At 51.7% G+C, this 14,315-nt stretch overlaps 1 long non-coding RNA gene across 1 annotated transcript in view; it reads left to right on the forward strand.

Moving 5' to 3' along the window:
• Positions 1–14,315, forward strand: part of LOC142559689 (uncharacterized) — a 30,639-nt gene that overhangs the window by 1,907 nt on the left and 14,417 nt on the right. Inside the window, exon 2 of the long non-coding RNA XR_012823201.1 lies at positions 3,098–3,187. This is a non-coding gene — a long non-coding RNA (uncharacterized LOC142559689). The remainder of the gene's footprint in view (positions 1–3,097; positions 3,188–14,315) is intronic.

Raw genomic sequence — 14,315 nt, forward strand, 5'->3', positions numbered from 1 at the left:
ACCGTATGTTGTGAAGAACTGATTAAACTGGTCTGCAGTCTCTAGTGACAAGTTGACAGGAACAATCTGTTTTCTTTTAGCTGTTCCCGTAACTTCTCCTACAATCTTCCATACTTGCTTTGTGTCATTTCCTTGACGATTAACCAAATTAGTATAATACAATTTCTTTGATTTTCTCATCAGCGCCACGGATTTGTTTCTGTAATACTTAAACTGTTTCAAGTAATAAGCATTTGTTCTGTTGTTTTTGAGCTTATTATAGTATGAATCCTTCTTTTTCAATACTGTGAGTATTTCCTCAGTAATCCAAGGACATATGGCATGTTTGTAGTTGCGCCGAGAAAACTTCAGTGTTGACTTAGTAATTGCATCGGAAACAGCAGATACGAAGTTAGCAAATTCTGTGTGAACGTCACTGTGACACAGATTTTCGAGATGAATAGATTCGAGCAAACGCCTGACATGCGCGTAGTCCACCCGTGAAAATACATTGGTATGGGTAGGGCAAATACAATCGATACCCGACCGTGGCAGAAACAGAAAAGTTGAACAGTGATCAGCAATGTTTTGGTTACAAACACCAGCGCAGGCATCCATATCACGGTTACATAAGATGTGATCAATAATTGTTGCAGACTGATGTGTAATTCTAGTGGGCACATTGATAACATTCTTGAGGTTGAACGATTCCAGTAAGAAAATATAATCTGGACAGTCATCCTTTAATAAGTCGATATTGAAATCACCAACTATTGCTAACTGATTATTAAAAGACATCAGAGGAACCAGAATGGACTCCATATCAGATATGAACTGACTTGTGCACGTGTTTGGCGGACGATATACCACGCCTATTACGACGTCTGTCTTAAGGCGAATAAAAAGTGCTTCTGTGGTATTAGAGCTCAGAGAGGAATCCGAGAGCTGTTGATAATCTATGCCGTTTTTTATAAAAAGAGCAACGCCACCCCCTCGTGCGGTGCTATCTCTTGGTAAAGATAGCGTTGTGTAACCCGGTATGTACGGTATTTCTCCTTTCTTAAGCCAGGTTTCAGTTACAGCGATAAGATCATACTGGAAAGAATGTTGCGATAAATGTACAGTGAGTTGGTCTAAATTTTTATTTATGCTGCGGACATTGCAATGAAAAATGGAAAGGTTTTCGCTCTCGTGCCACTTAGCACTGATTTCCTCGACGGAAAAGGCCATGTTTCTAGACTACCTGAGCAAGATCAGCGTCACAGGTTATATGTAGAACATGCGAGGTATCTGTCTTGCGCATCAGGATCTTGCCATCTGATACCCATGCGTGTTTCCACTGTTTTTCCTTTTTGGCTTTCCGTGCTTTACCTAGCAAAATTTTGTTTGCCGGGCACAAATGTTCGTTGATGAACACGGGATTTTCGTGATCGTCAAAGCTCAGAAGTGTAGTGTTCAGCCGTTGCTTTTTCGCTGTTTTCAGAATGCTGTCTCTCACTTTCCTGGAAGCAAACTTAACAATGATGTTGGGTTCGTCCTTGTTTTTTGAGGGCACACGATGGATAGCTTCAACATCGGATTCATCGAACTTGGTGCTCAAGAGATGACAGATCGATGTCATCACTGAAATCAGATTTTCAGTGGGTGCTGGAGGGATGCCTTTGATTTCAAGGTTATTTCTTCTACTGTACTGCTGCAGTTCAGTCAATTCGTGCCTGAGAGTTTTCACTTCATTTGTGAGTCGGTTGTTTTCTTTTTTCATTTCCAGGTTTACGTTTTTCACGTCAGACAGGGTCTTTTTGAGCTCAGAGATCTCTGTTCTAAATTCTTCGAACTTTTCATTGATAAAGCCCATTGAAGTTTTGACAGATTCCATTTCAGATTCAATCACATGCTTTATATCTTGCTTTAGTTCACTTTGCTTAGAGTTAAACTGTGCACTCAAGTCAGTCATAGCCTTTACAAGTTCTTTTATAGTTGAAGGAGGCTTATCACCCATGCTGGACACAAACACGAACGGAGCAATCCAGTAGCCTAAGATCGATGTAATCAAAGATACAGGATACACACCTGCAATGAACGAAGAAGGCGGTTAGCCTCTGCCTGGTTGCGAAGGCTGCCTGGATTGCTCCGTGAATGATGTGGGGACCGTCGTGCAGCGGTTATATAGGGGACGCCGTTGATATCGGACAGTAGTGCGCAGGTGCGGCTTGCCAGTAGAGAACGGAGGGAGGGGGACGATCCGTGGACACGTGTAGGTTCCACCAGCAGTGACGGTAGCAGCTTCGGATTCCGCTCCTCAAACGCGCATTTCTGCAATGAACGAAGAAGGCGGTTAGCCTCTGCCTGGTTGCGAAGGCTGCCTGGATTGCTCCGTGAATGATGTGGGGACCGTCGTGCAGCGGTTATATAGGGGACGCCGTTGATATCGGACAGTAGTGCGCAGGTGCGGCTTGCCAGTAGAGAACGGAGGGAGGGGGACGATCCGTGGACACGTGTAGGTTCCACCAGCAGTGACGGTAGCAGCTTCGGATTCCGCTCCTCAAACGCGCATTTCTGCAATGAACGAAGAAGGCGGTTAGCCTCTGCCTGGTTGCGAAGGCTGCCTGGATTGCTCCGTGAATGATGTGGGGACCGTCGTGCAGCGGTTATATAGGGGACGCCGTTGATATCGGACAGTAGTGCGCAGGTGCGGCTTGCCAGTAGAGAACGGAGGGAGGGGGACGATCCGTGGACACGTGTAGGTTCCACCAGCAGTGACGGTAGCAGCTTCGGATTCCGCTCCTCAAACGCGCATTTCTGCAATGAACGAAGAAGGCGGTTAGCCTCTGCCTGGTTGCGAAGGCTGCCTGGATTGCTCCGTGAATGATGTGGGGACCGTCGTGCAGCGGTTATATAGGGGACGCCGTTGATATCGGACAGTAGTGCGCAGGTGCGGCTTGCCAGTAGAGAACGGAGGGAGGGGGACGATCCGTGGACACGTGTAGGTTCCACCAGCAGTGACGGTAGCAGCTTCGGATTCCGCTCCTCAAACGCGCATTTCTGCAATGAACGAAGAAGGCGGTTAGCCTCTGCCTGGTTGCGAAGGCTGCGTGGATTGCTCCGTGAATCCAGGCAGTTCCCAAGAGATCCAAGAAGAAGAATTTTGTGGACTGCAAGGATCAAGCGGGACAAATGGCAGCCCACGAACACCTCGTGCATATGCAGTGTGAGTACTGAGGCGCTTCGTGGGAATTATTTTTCCGACGTGGACTTTCTTAAGCGTTAGTGATGATCGAAGTAGATTGCGTATAATGTTTCCTGGTAGTTAACATTGAGCTGACAAGTAGATTACCAGTTAAGCAAACTAGTAGCAGTAACATTAAAGTGTTTACAAAAAATAACATCTCGACTGTCTCCGTCATGTTCCGAAAACCTATGTGCGCGTCTGTGTTGTTTATGGCGTGGTGCGCTGCGCGTTCGTTGATGTTTTTCAGCTATTCCGTGCTGCAGGCGAATCAAATTGAGTCGTTCATCTCGCCCTTCCGGACGGTGCAGGACAACCAGGAAGAAGCTGGTAGGAAAAAAAGTGGTGCGCCCAAAGTTCGACAGTGTTCTGGCACCCTGTAGTATAACCATTGCTAATTAACGTTACTTGGACGTTACTCGCACGTGCGGAATTGTTTGCGTAAGATAATAGTGCGGTTTTAAATGTAGCAGTTGCAGTAAAGTTCGGAAAATGTAAAGTTCGGAACGTACGAAACACAGCAATTGTAGTCGTGTGAACACTGGTCATATCTTGCGAAGGAAATAAATTTTACGACTTTCTATGAACGCGCTGTCTCATTTCGAAGAGGACAGCTTCGAGCAAAACAGAGCAGACGGATGGAAAAAACTAAAGCCAAATGCGGTGCCCACAGTGTTTTCCTTCAGACGTAAGTTGTTCAATTTTTCAGCGTGTTCCATATTCATCTCTCGGTAGGAGGTGGGGGAGGGGTCGTTCTTAAGCTGTTGCTACGTAACTTATATATATATAAGAACAAGGGCGCCGGGCACGAAAAATTAGTGACCCTGACCGAAAATGACATTTTGTCGCTCTACAGGAGTTCTAAGCGTGTAACGAATGTAACAAGCGGTGCTTTCGACAGAAAAGTGAAAAGACATTAAGGAAGTCGTTCGTGGCATGTACCGCTGTTGCATATAGCTGTTTGTGGGATGCATTTTGATGATACCCTTTGTTTTCGCAGCTTTGCCTCGTCACAGAAAGGCACCAAAGGATAGGACCGGACCCGCTGTCCTCTCGGCCCTACTTGAAGATCAACACGACATAGCCACTGATGATCATGAAGCTGCGATGGACCCAATGTCGTCACCAGGCAGGTTTGAGCTGACTCAAGGACAGAATTGCAGCCCACACGACGCCAGCTCAAGTGCACTGGTAACAGACGAAGCAGGTCTGCAAGTCTCAGCCAGTGGAATGAATGCCGGGGTCTCTGACCTGCAGTCTGCTTGTACCTCTTGCGCAGAATTAAGTAAGCAGCTCGCAGACCTGACACGGAAATACTGCGAACTTCAAGAATTGCATACCCAGGCAAACTCAACAATCCAAGGTCTCCGAAAAAAAGTTAAGAAGCTCGAAGGTAACATCGAAACATTCGGAAAGAACATCAAGTTCCTTAACGAAGACCAAATACAGGCACTGTTGCGCAATAGCAACAAAGGGACTACTTGGTCTCCGCAAAGTGTTAAGCAAGCACTTCAAATTAAATTTTCATGCGGGACGTCCGGCTATGAAACCTTAAGGAAACTCGGGTACCCGCTGCCAACTAACAGAACTCCAGCGCGTCGCCTACAGGCACTCAGTTTTCTGCCCGGTGTTCTGACTGACGTGATCGACCTGCTAAAAACGAAAGTGGAGGGTATGCAAGACATTGAAAAAGACTGTTTTCTGCTACTAGACGAGATGGAGATTGCCAGGGGCTATGAGCTTGATCGCGCTGAAGATGTTGTTCTTGGGGGAACAACTTTACCTGCAAAGCCGGATGAACCTGCCCACCATGCTTTGGTGTTCATGATAGGGGCTCTTAACCGGCGGTGGAAACAAGTGATTGCCTATCACTTTACTGAAAGGAGCATAGACGGCCTTCTTCTCAAAGACTACATATTGAATATCGTGAAAGTTTGCGCAGATATCTCCCTGAGGATCCGCGTCGTCACTTCGGATATGGGTTCTTCCAACAGGGCAATGTGGCGTGAATTTTGCTTCTCTAGCCACGGGAACTCCAACACCATATGCTCGATACCACATCCTTATCTAGAAGACAAAGAACTCTTCTTCACTGCAGATGCTGCACACGTACTTAAGAATATCAGGGGCCAACTTCTGAGTTCTGTCGTTTTCACCATTAGTGATTCAACCAAGTGTCAACATGACCTACCCTCAAGAGATTTGATTTGATTTCATCACCTGACGCGAATGGTGTAGAACTTTGTGGAAGGCACGCGGGTCCGAACGATTAGTCTGGAACATTTGACGACTGCTCTATAAAAGCCGACGCGCTTGACCCGCAGATAAGATTTACGACGATCGCCGACTGTGTTCGCCGCTCTCATTGTGCTTTAAGTCTAGCCTGTTCTGTGGGCACACGTTCGCCCAATAAAAGCTAGTTTTTTGCCTTTCACAGTATTGCTACTGTGTTCTTTGACGTCACGACCACGTGACATCTGGTGGAGGTGCTTGTGCGTTCATGTACCGAACGCCCCCGCAAAGCCGCGATCCAAGCCCGAAGCCCGAGAACAAAACCAACGTCGTCCAAGACCAGCGTGCTAGCCGCCGACTGCAAGGACTGCCCCCAGAGCACGGACTTCTACCTGAGACGAGCAGGAAGATTGCCACCAAGTCCACACCAATGGCAGCCCCAGCATCCCCCGTCGTGCTGCAGCAGCCCAGGGAGCCCCCCACGTTCCGCGGTTCAACATTCGGGGACCCGGAAACCTGGCTTGAGACGTACGAGAGAGTCGCTACCTTTAACAACTGGAACAGCGACGACAAACTACGATATGTCTTCTTCGCTTTGGAAGACGCAGCCAGGACGTGGTTCGAGAACCGAGAAGCCACCTTAACGACCTGGGAACTTTTCCGAAGCGGCTTCCTGCAGACATTCGCAAGCGTCGTACGCCGAGAACGAGCCCAAGTGCTATTAGAAACCCGGGTGCAGCTACCTAATGAGACGACCGCGATCTACACGGAAGAAATGAGCCGTCTCTTCCGCCACGCCGACCTTAAAATGCCCGAGGAGAAGAAAGTCCGCCTGCTGATGCGTGGTGTGAAGGAAGAACTTTTTGCAGGAATGGTACGAAGCCCACCGAAGACCGTCGACGAGTTTCTTCGCGAAGCCACCAGCATCGAGAAGACACTCGAGATGCGAAACCGGCAATTCGACCGCCGCACGAACTCGACAAACTACGCCGGAGTTCAATCACTGGCCTCCGACGACATGCGCGAGACTATCCGAGCGGTCGTGCGGGAGGAGCTACAAAAGCTGTTCCCACCATCACAGCCTCAATTGGCTTCGATTGCCGACGCCGTGCGTGAGGAGCTCCAACAACAACTTGGAGTAGCCCCTGAATCGCCCCAGCCTGAGCCGCAAGCGATGACCTACGCCGCCGTCGCACGCCGTCAAGGTCCCCCTCCGCGACCGCGCCAGGGCCCTGTCACGCCGCAGTTCCGTCGTCCGCCGCCGCCACCGCCAGCACGACCACCCGTCGCCCAGCGCACCTACGCGAGGAAGACGGACATTTGGCGCGCTCCTGACCACCGCCCGCTCTGCTACCACTGCGGAGAAGCGGGTCACGTTTACCGACGATGTCCATACCGGGAGATGGGACTGCGAGGTTTCGCCGTGAACGCTCCGCGCCCGCAGCAAGGTGAACGCCCCCGCGATATCGCCGATTACCTCGCCGCTTCTCAGTGGAGCTCTCGACGACCGTCGCGTTCGCCATCACCAGGCCGCTACCTGTCGCCGCAGCGCCGACCATACACTGGCCCAGCCCGAGGCCGGTCAGCGAGCCCATATCCGGAAAACTAAAAGCAGCAACCGATGGAGGTGCGGTTCCTGTTCGTCGAACTGACGAAGATCCTCCGCCGCCGACGAAGACACCGAAGAAACTACCTCGATGACATAACGACACGCCGCCGTCCCCACGAAATCAGGAAGCCAAGACTACACCGATGAAAGACGACTTGACGACGCGACGTTCCAGCTTCAGTTCAACGCGACGCAGCCGTGATCCGACGCCAAGACCCAACTGCAACGCCAGACAAAGAACCACCGACCTCGACGTACTTATCGACGGCCACGCAGTCACTGCCTTAGTCGACACAGGGGCCGATTACTCCGTAATGAGTGGACACATCGCCGCCCAGTTTAAGAAGGTTAAGACTGCAAGGGAGGGCCCCCAAATTCGGACCGCTGGAGGACACCTCATTACGCCGACTGGAATCTGCACTCCAAGAATTACCGTTCATGACCGGACTTACCCTGCCACCTTCGTTGTCCTCCAACAGTGTTCACGGGACGTCATTCTCGACTTCCTGAACCAATACGGCGCAATCATCGACCTGAAGTCGAAGTCGATAACGCTGTCGGGAGATGGAGCGATACCGCCGGGGAGCACTCGTTGTTACGATGCCTTAAGCGTACTCGAAAGTCGAGTCAGCATCCCGCCTCGCTCCAGCATTGTCATTTCTGTCGGCACCAAAACACCCGCTGACGTAGAAGGCGTCATCGAGAGCGACCAACATCTACTGCTCGACCGTGAAATTTGCGTCGCAAGAGGGATCGCTCGACTCCACGGAGGGCAAGTGGGAGTTATGCTAACCAACTTCAGCCAAGAGTTCAAGCACATCAACAAGGGCACTACAATCGCATACATCGAGGAAATTGTGGAAACCAGCAATGCCTTTGTCCTCTCGGATTCAGCCGCATCTACCCCGATGAGAATTGTCCCCGAACCAGACTTCGACGTGAATCCAAGTCTTCCTATGAGTAAGCAGCAACAGATCAGAAGTCTTCTCCGACGATACAAAGACTGCTTTTCGACGTCATCGAGGATGCGACAAACACCAGTTGCAAAGCATCGCATAATAACCGAAGAGAGCACTCGACCACTCCGCCAGAGCCCTTACCGAGTTTCGACGCGTGAACGTGAAGCTATTAGGCAACAAGTCGACGAAATGCTGCGCGACGACATCATCCAGTCGTCGAAAAGCCCGTGGGCATCTCCTGTAGTCCTGGTAAAGAAAAAGGACGGAACCCTACGCTTCTGCGTCGATTATCGTCGACTGAACAAGATCACGAAGAAGGATGTGTACCCCCTTCCACGGATAGACGACGCATTCGATCGGCTCTGCAACGCTAAATACTTCTCGTCGATGGGCCTCAAGTCTGGCTACTGGCAAATAGAGGTCGACGAGAGAGATCGCGAAAAGACTGCCTTCATCACGCCAGACGGCCTCTACGAGTTCAAGGTCATGCCATTCGGACTTTGCTCGGCGCCTGCAACGTTTCAGCGCGTCATGGACACGGTGTTAGCCGCACTGAAGTGGCAGACGGGCCTTGTTTACCTAGATGACGTCGTTGTGTTCTCCGAAAATTTCGACGAGGACGTTAGGCGGCTTGCGACAGTGTTAGAAGCCATCAAGTCATCAGGGCTCACTCTGAAGCGGGAAAAGTGCCGTTTCGCTTACGGTGAGCTTTTGTTCCTAGGCCACGTGATGAGCAAATCAGAAGTACGCCCCGACCCACAGAAGACAGCTGCCATCGCAAAGTTCCCGCAGCCAACCGACAAAAAGGCAGTGCGCAGATTCCTTGGCATGTGTGCCTACTATAGGCGCTTTGTCAAGGACTTTTCACGCATCGCGGAGCCGCTAACACATCTAACCAAATGTGATGTTGCGTTCAAGTGGGAAACGCCGCAGGCCAAGGCATTTCAAGAACTCAAACGACGCATGCAGTCGCCGCCGGTACTTGCACACTTCGACGAGGACGCCGATACCGAAATCCACACTGACGCCAGTAGCCTAGGCCTCGGAGCCGTCCTAGTCAAGAGGAAAGAGGGACTTGAAAGGGTGATATCGTATGCTAGCCGGTCGCTGTCAAAAGCGGAAAGCAACTATTCTACGACTGAAAAGGAATGCCTCGCCATCATTTGGGCTACAGCTAAATTCCGCCCTTACCTCTATGGCACGCCATTCAAAGTCGTCAGCGACCACCACGCGTTGTATTGGCTAGCTAACTTAAAGGACCCTTCAGGACGGCTGACGCGATGGAGCCTCAGACTACAAGAATATGACGTCACGGTAATATACAAGTCCGGAAGAAAACACTCCGACGCTGACTGCTTATCGCGCGCCTTCATCGATCCCCCGCCGCAAGACGACGAGGAGGACGACGCCTTCCTTGGGATAATAAGCGCGGAAGACTTCACTAAACAGCAACGAGCCGACCCGGAGCTAAGGCCTCGTCGAGTATTTGGAAGGGAACACCGACGTTGTCCCTAGGGCATTTAAGCGCGCGTTGTCTTCGTTCACGCTACAAAACAACCTGCTCGTGAAGAAGAACTTCTCACCAGTCCGCGCCAGCTACCTTCTTGTTGTACCGTCAGCGCTGCGTCCAGAAATACTGCACGCCCTACACGACGATCCAACCGCTGGGCACCTCGGATTCTCCCGGACGCTGTCGAGAATACAGGAAAGGTATTAATGGCCGCGTCTGACCGCCGACGTCGCCCGTTACGTCAAGACATGCCGAGACTGTCAACGACGCAAGACACCACCGACAAGGCCAGCAGGATTGCTACAGCCGATCGAACCCCCTCGCCGACCATTCCAGCAGATTGGGATGGATTTGTTGGGGCCGTTTCCGATATCAACATCCGGGAATAAGTGGATCATCGTGGCGACGGACTATCTCACCCGTTTTGCTGAAACTAAAGCTCTACCAAAAGGCAGCGCAGCCGAAGTGGCGAAATTTTTCGTGGAGAACATCCTGCGGCGACATGGTGCCCCAGAAGTCCTCATCACCGATAGAGGAACGGCTTTTACAGCAGAGCTCACCCAAGTCATTCTGCAGTACAGCCAGACAAGCCACAGGAGGACCACTGCCTACCATCCGCAGACGAATGGTCTCACGGAGCGCCTGAACAAGACCCTCGCCGACATGCTAGCAATGTACGTCGACGTCGAACACAAGACGTGGGACGCTGTCCTGCCGTACGTAACCTTTGCGTACAATATGGCGGTGCAAGAAACAACACAGATCACGCCGTTTAAGCTGGTTTACGGCAGGAACCCGACGACGACGCTCGACGCCATGCTGCCGCACGTCACTGACGAGGAGAACCCTGACGTCCGTACCTACCTCCAGCGCGCCGAAGAAGCCCGACAGCTCGCCCGCCAGCGGATAGAGGACCGACAGCCGACACTACAACCTCCGACGACGCTTCGTGGAGTACCAGCCCGGTGACCGTGTTTGGGTTTGGACCCCTATACGCCGACGAGGACTGAGCGAGAAGCTTTTGCGTCGCTATTTCGGACCGTACAAGATCATCCGACGTATTGGCGCACTGGATTATGAGGTCGTGCCAGACGGTATTTCGCTATCACAGCGGCGCCGCTCACGACCTGAAATAGTCCACGTTGTGCGACTAAAGCCCTACTACCAGCGTTAATGAACTTTCGGGCTTCGCGTAACTGACCTTTGGACTTTGTCTCTTTTTGTTGTTAATTATGTTTAATAAGTGTCCTTTTGTGTTTCGCTCTCTTTGTAGCATCGGGACGATGCTCTTTAAGAGGGGGGTATTGACACGTGTACTTATCTTTATCGGGCAACCACGTTTCGCCGCCTAACAAATGTAATCACACAGCATGGGACGCGCCTGCATGTATCCGAAGGTTCTGGAAAGTTATCGATGCTTCTATCCACTGTATGTTGTCGCCGAGACTTATGTTATCTGATTTCATCACCTGACGCGAATGGTGTAGAACTTTGTGGAAGGCACGCGGGTCCGAACGATTAGTCTGGAACATTCGACGACTGCTCTATAAAAGCCGACGCGCTTGACCCACAGATCAGATTTACGACGATCGCCGACTGTGTTCGCCGCTCTCGTTGTGCTTTAAATGTAGCCTGTTTTGTGGGCACAGGTTCGCTAGTTTTTTTGCCTTTCACAGTATTGCTACTGTGTTCTTTGACGTCACGACCACGTGACAGTATTGTGCTTCGCGTCTGAGACCATTCGGGGAACAAACATGGGGAGCACATCCCAATGGAAGCCCTCACAGGCGGGTTTCTTGATAGCCACAGCTGTGATCATTCGCCTGCAGGATGTCCTTCTAAGAAGTGAAGGCTACAAGTTCTTCCTCACGAGCCGATTGCTCCAGGACTGCTTGGAAAATCTGTTTTCGGTTATACGTCTCAGGAAGCCTGTTCCAAGCGCCTACGATGTGAAGTGTGCGTTGAAGCTTGTTTGTGTCAGCCAATTCTTCTACACACCGTCAACGACTAGCTACGATGTCGATGACGCACAGTACCTGATCGACCTGCTGTCGGCAGGTATGCAAGAACAAACGGCAGCCGAGATTGAAGCTATCGACGACTCGGAGATCCCCTTTGTCGAAGACGTAACATCAGCTGAGTGCGAGATTTTGTTTCATATCGGTGGGTTTCTTATAAAAGGGATCCTCAAATCTATTGGCCACTGCGAGCAGTGCAAGCCCGCATTGTTAGGCTCAAGCAGCAGTGAGCATGCTACTTGACGTCCCTCAAGGAATACGTCTCTGAAGGCAGCAACCTTCGTTACCCTAGCGATGCAGTCATGCTGGTTCTCAAATCTTGCGAGGAACATTTTAATGGTATCACCACCTGGACGGAAAGCGTTTTCACCATGAAATCTCCTTTGAAGGCTGTAACCGCATACTTGACAAAGATGTTGCGGTGGGGCGCAACGGGCGCCTGTCAGAAACACAAAGAAACAGTGGAAAAGCTCCTTGTGTCAAACTACGCGAGACTGAGGCTGCGTGTGCACCTGCGTCAAGCCGCGGCAACGGGACTTGACGGGCATGCAAGCAAGACGTGTGCAGGAGTGAGCCTACAGTGAACACTCAAATTAAATTTTAATGCATATCGCCAGAATTCAAAAACTTTCGTTTCATTTGTGATACTCTTTTATTATAGTTTTCATTCATGTGTTTATTCTTACTTTGCTGTGCGTGCTGATTTTTCACCTTGTGTCTGTACAAGGTATCCGCTTTTTTTCCAACCGATCGAACTGAGCTGCAAGCTGACATTCTAATTTATTTTGTTCAAGTTAATTCAAGGCTTCATTGTAGTTTCTGGTCGTTGGTCTGAGATCTACGAAAGACCTGTGGCAATTGACACCTCCTGACAGCTGACATAATAAAAACCTGCATGGCGACCCAAACGTCGGGACCGAAATCACGTATCTACTCGTCACTTATTGACCTCGTTTCTTTACCACCGGCATCTTCTTATGCAATAGGAATTTCCAGGGCTGCATACCAACATGCTCACAAGCAACACAGGTTCACGGCGTAACTCTTCGCGAAGAACAGAAATGCAGGCAGCGTAGCAATTTTTGCATTCCTTTATGAACGCTTGTGTTTAACGCATCATTTCCCACTGTAAAACAAGGGATTGCCGCGCAACTTAATTTCTGTATTTACAGTTTGTAAACAAAACACGCCAGGCCACTGATCAATGGTTGCAACGCGCTTTACGAGGGCACTTCCAGACGACAGCATTAAAACAACACTAAATAGAAACAGGGAGTTGAGCTGGCATAAAACAGGGGCCCTAGGGAAGGCGCACATATTTTTTCGGTGCAAAAATATTTCTTAATAGTAGAGAAATTCGTAATCGAAGTAATCAAAAAAGCGCATTGCTTCCGTCAAACCGCTCATCCACACGCGCGCCAACAACGCGCTGCTCGCAGCGGGCAAGAACATGGCGGACGCCGTAGCAGACGACGCACTTGTCTCCACCCTGAACAGAGCGGCGGGGCATCGAGGCATCCCACGGAGGAAGGAAACTAAGGAGAGGCCCTGACGTCACTCTTTGTGAAGCAAAAGTGAAGCCGGAAGTTGGCGTTGCTCATCGCGATGCTCCGCCTTTTGTGCCACCCTCCTCTCTTGTTTACATCTTTCGCGAAACCACGCCGCGCTGCGCGTGGTTTCGCGCACGCTCGCGCAACATCCGGCAGAGCACGGTGCAGGTAACACAGCGCAACAAGACACGGTGACTAACGCAAACCCGCCCACACAGCGCCTTTGCCACGGCACGAAACCTACCAGAGCAACACGTGTGAGCGCTCAAAATCAGAACAACGCCGCCATTGTGGCCCAAAAGGCGTGGCCATACAACAAACAAAATAAAAAAGCAGCAAAAAAATGAGAACCTACTACGTCATTTCCGCCACACTTTTCTCCTAGCGCGCGGAGGGGGTAGGGCCTCTCCTTAGTTTCCTTCCTCCGTGAGGCATCCTAACCTCCAGAAACGGCGGGCGCCACCTCTCTGCGCCCCGTCGAGGCGTCAGCCACCTGTTTCGCGCCTCCTCCGAACGAGGGCGCGCCCGACACCCTCCCCCCCCCCCTGACGCGCCCTTTGCTCCCGATGGCGCCCCCCCTCCCGAAGCGTCGTCTGCTAGCGGTGTGATGGAGCTGGCGGATGAAGCACCCACCGGTTCGTCCTAGCTGGGCCCCGAGCACCCCGCGGCACGGTTCCTGAAGGACCCACCTCGCCAGCCTGCTCCGTGGCCGAAGCGCAAGGGGAAGAAGCAGCAGAAGCACAAGAAAGCTCCTGCCGATGCCTCGCCTTCGTCTCCCGACGCTACAGACGACTCGCGGCGCCCACCCGCTGCCCCGGTCACCCACAGCGTGCCTGCTGAGGCTGTACAGAGGGAGACGACCCCCCCCCCCCCCGCGAGCCAACCTCAGACAGATTCACCCTGGTGCAGTCGAATGGCGATCGGCGGCGTGAACGGGCACTCGAGACTGCGGCACTCCCGGTGGACCCTGCGGTCGTCGGTGCGATGCTCTTTCCACCCTCGGCGCCCGGCGGAGCCTTCAGGGGAGCACCGCGACTCGCAGTCGCGGCGGCCCTCTCTTCGCGGACCGGTGTTGCAGCGGTGCGCGTCAACCACAGGCGCAACATCGTGGCCGCCGACACCACCACCCGGGAGTGCCAGGAGAAGCTGGTGGCAGTAACCGAGCTTCACGGCATCTCGGTGACTGCCCGAGTGCCGGCCGTGCGCGGCCAGAGCACCGGCTACCTGCATGG

This window comes from Dermacentor variabilis, chromosome 10, assembly GCF_050947875.1.
Source record: "Dermacentor variabilis isolate Ectoservices chromosome 10, ASM5094787v1, whole genome shotgun sequence".
Classification (NCBI taxonomy): Eukaryota; Metazoa; Arthropoda; class Arachnida; order Ixodida; family Ixodidae; genus Dermacentor; species Dermacentor variabilis.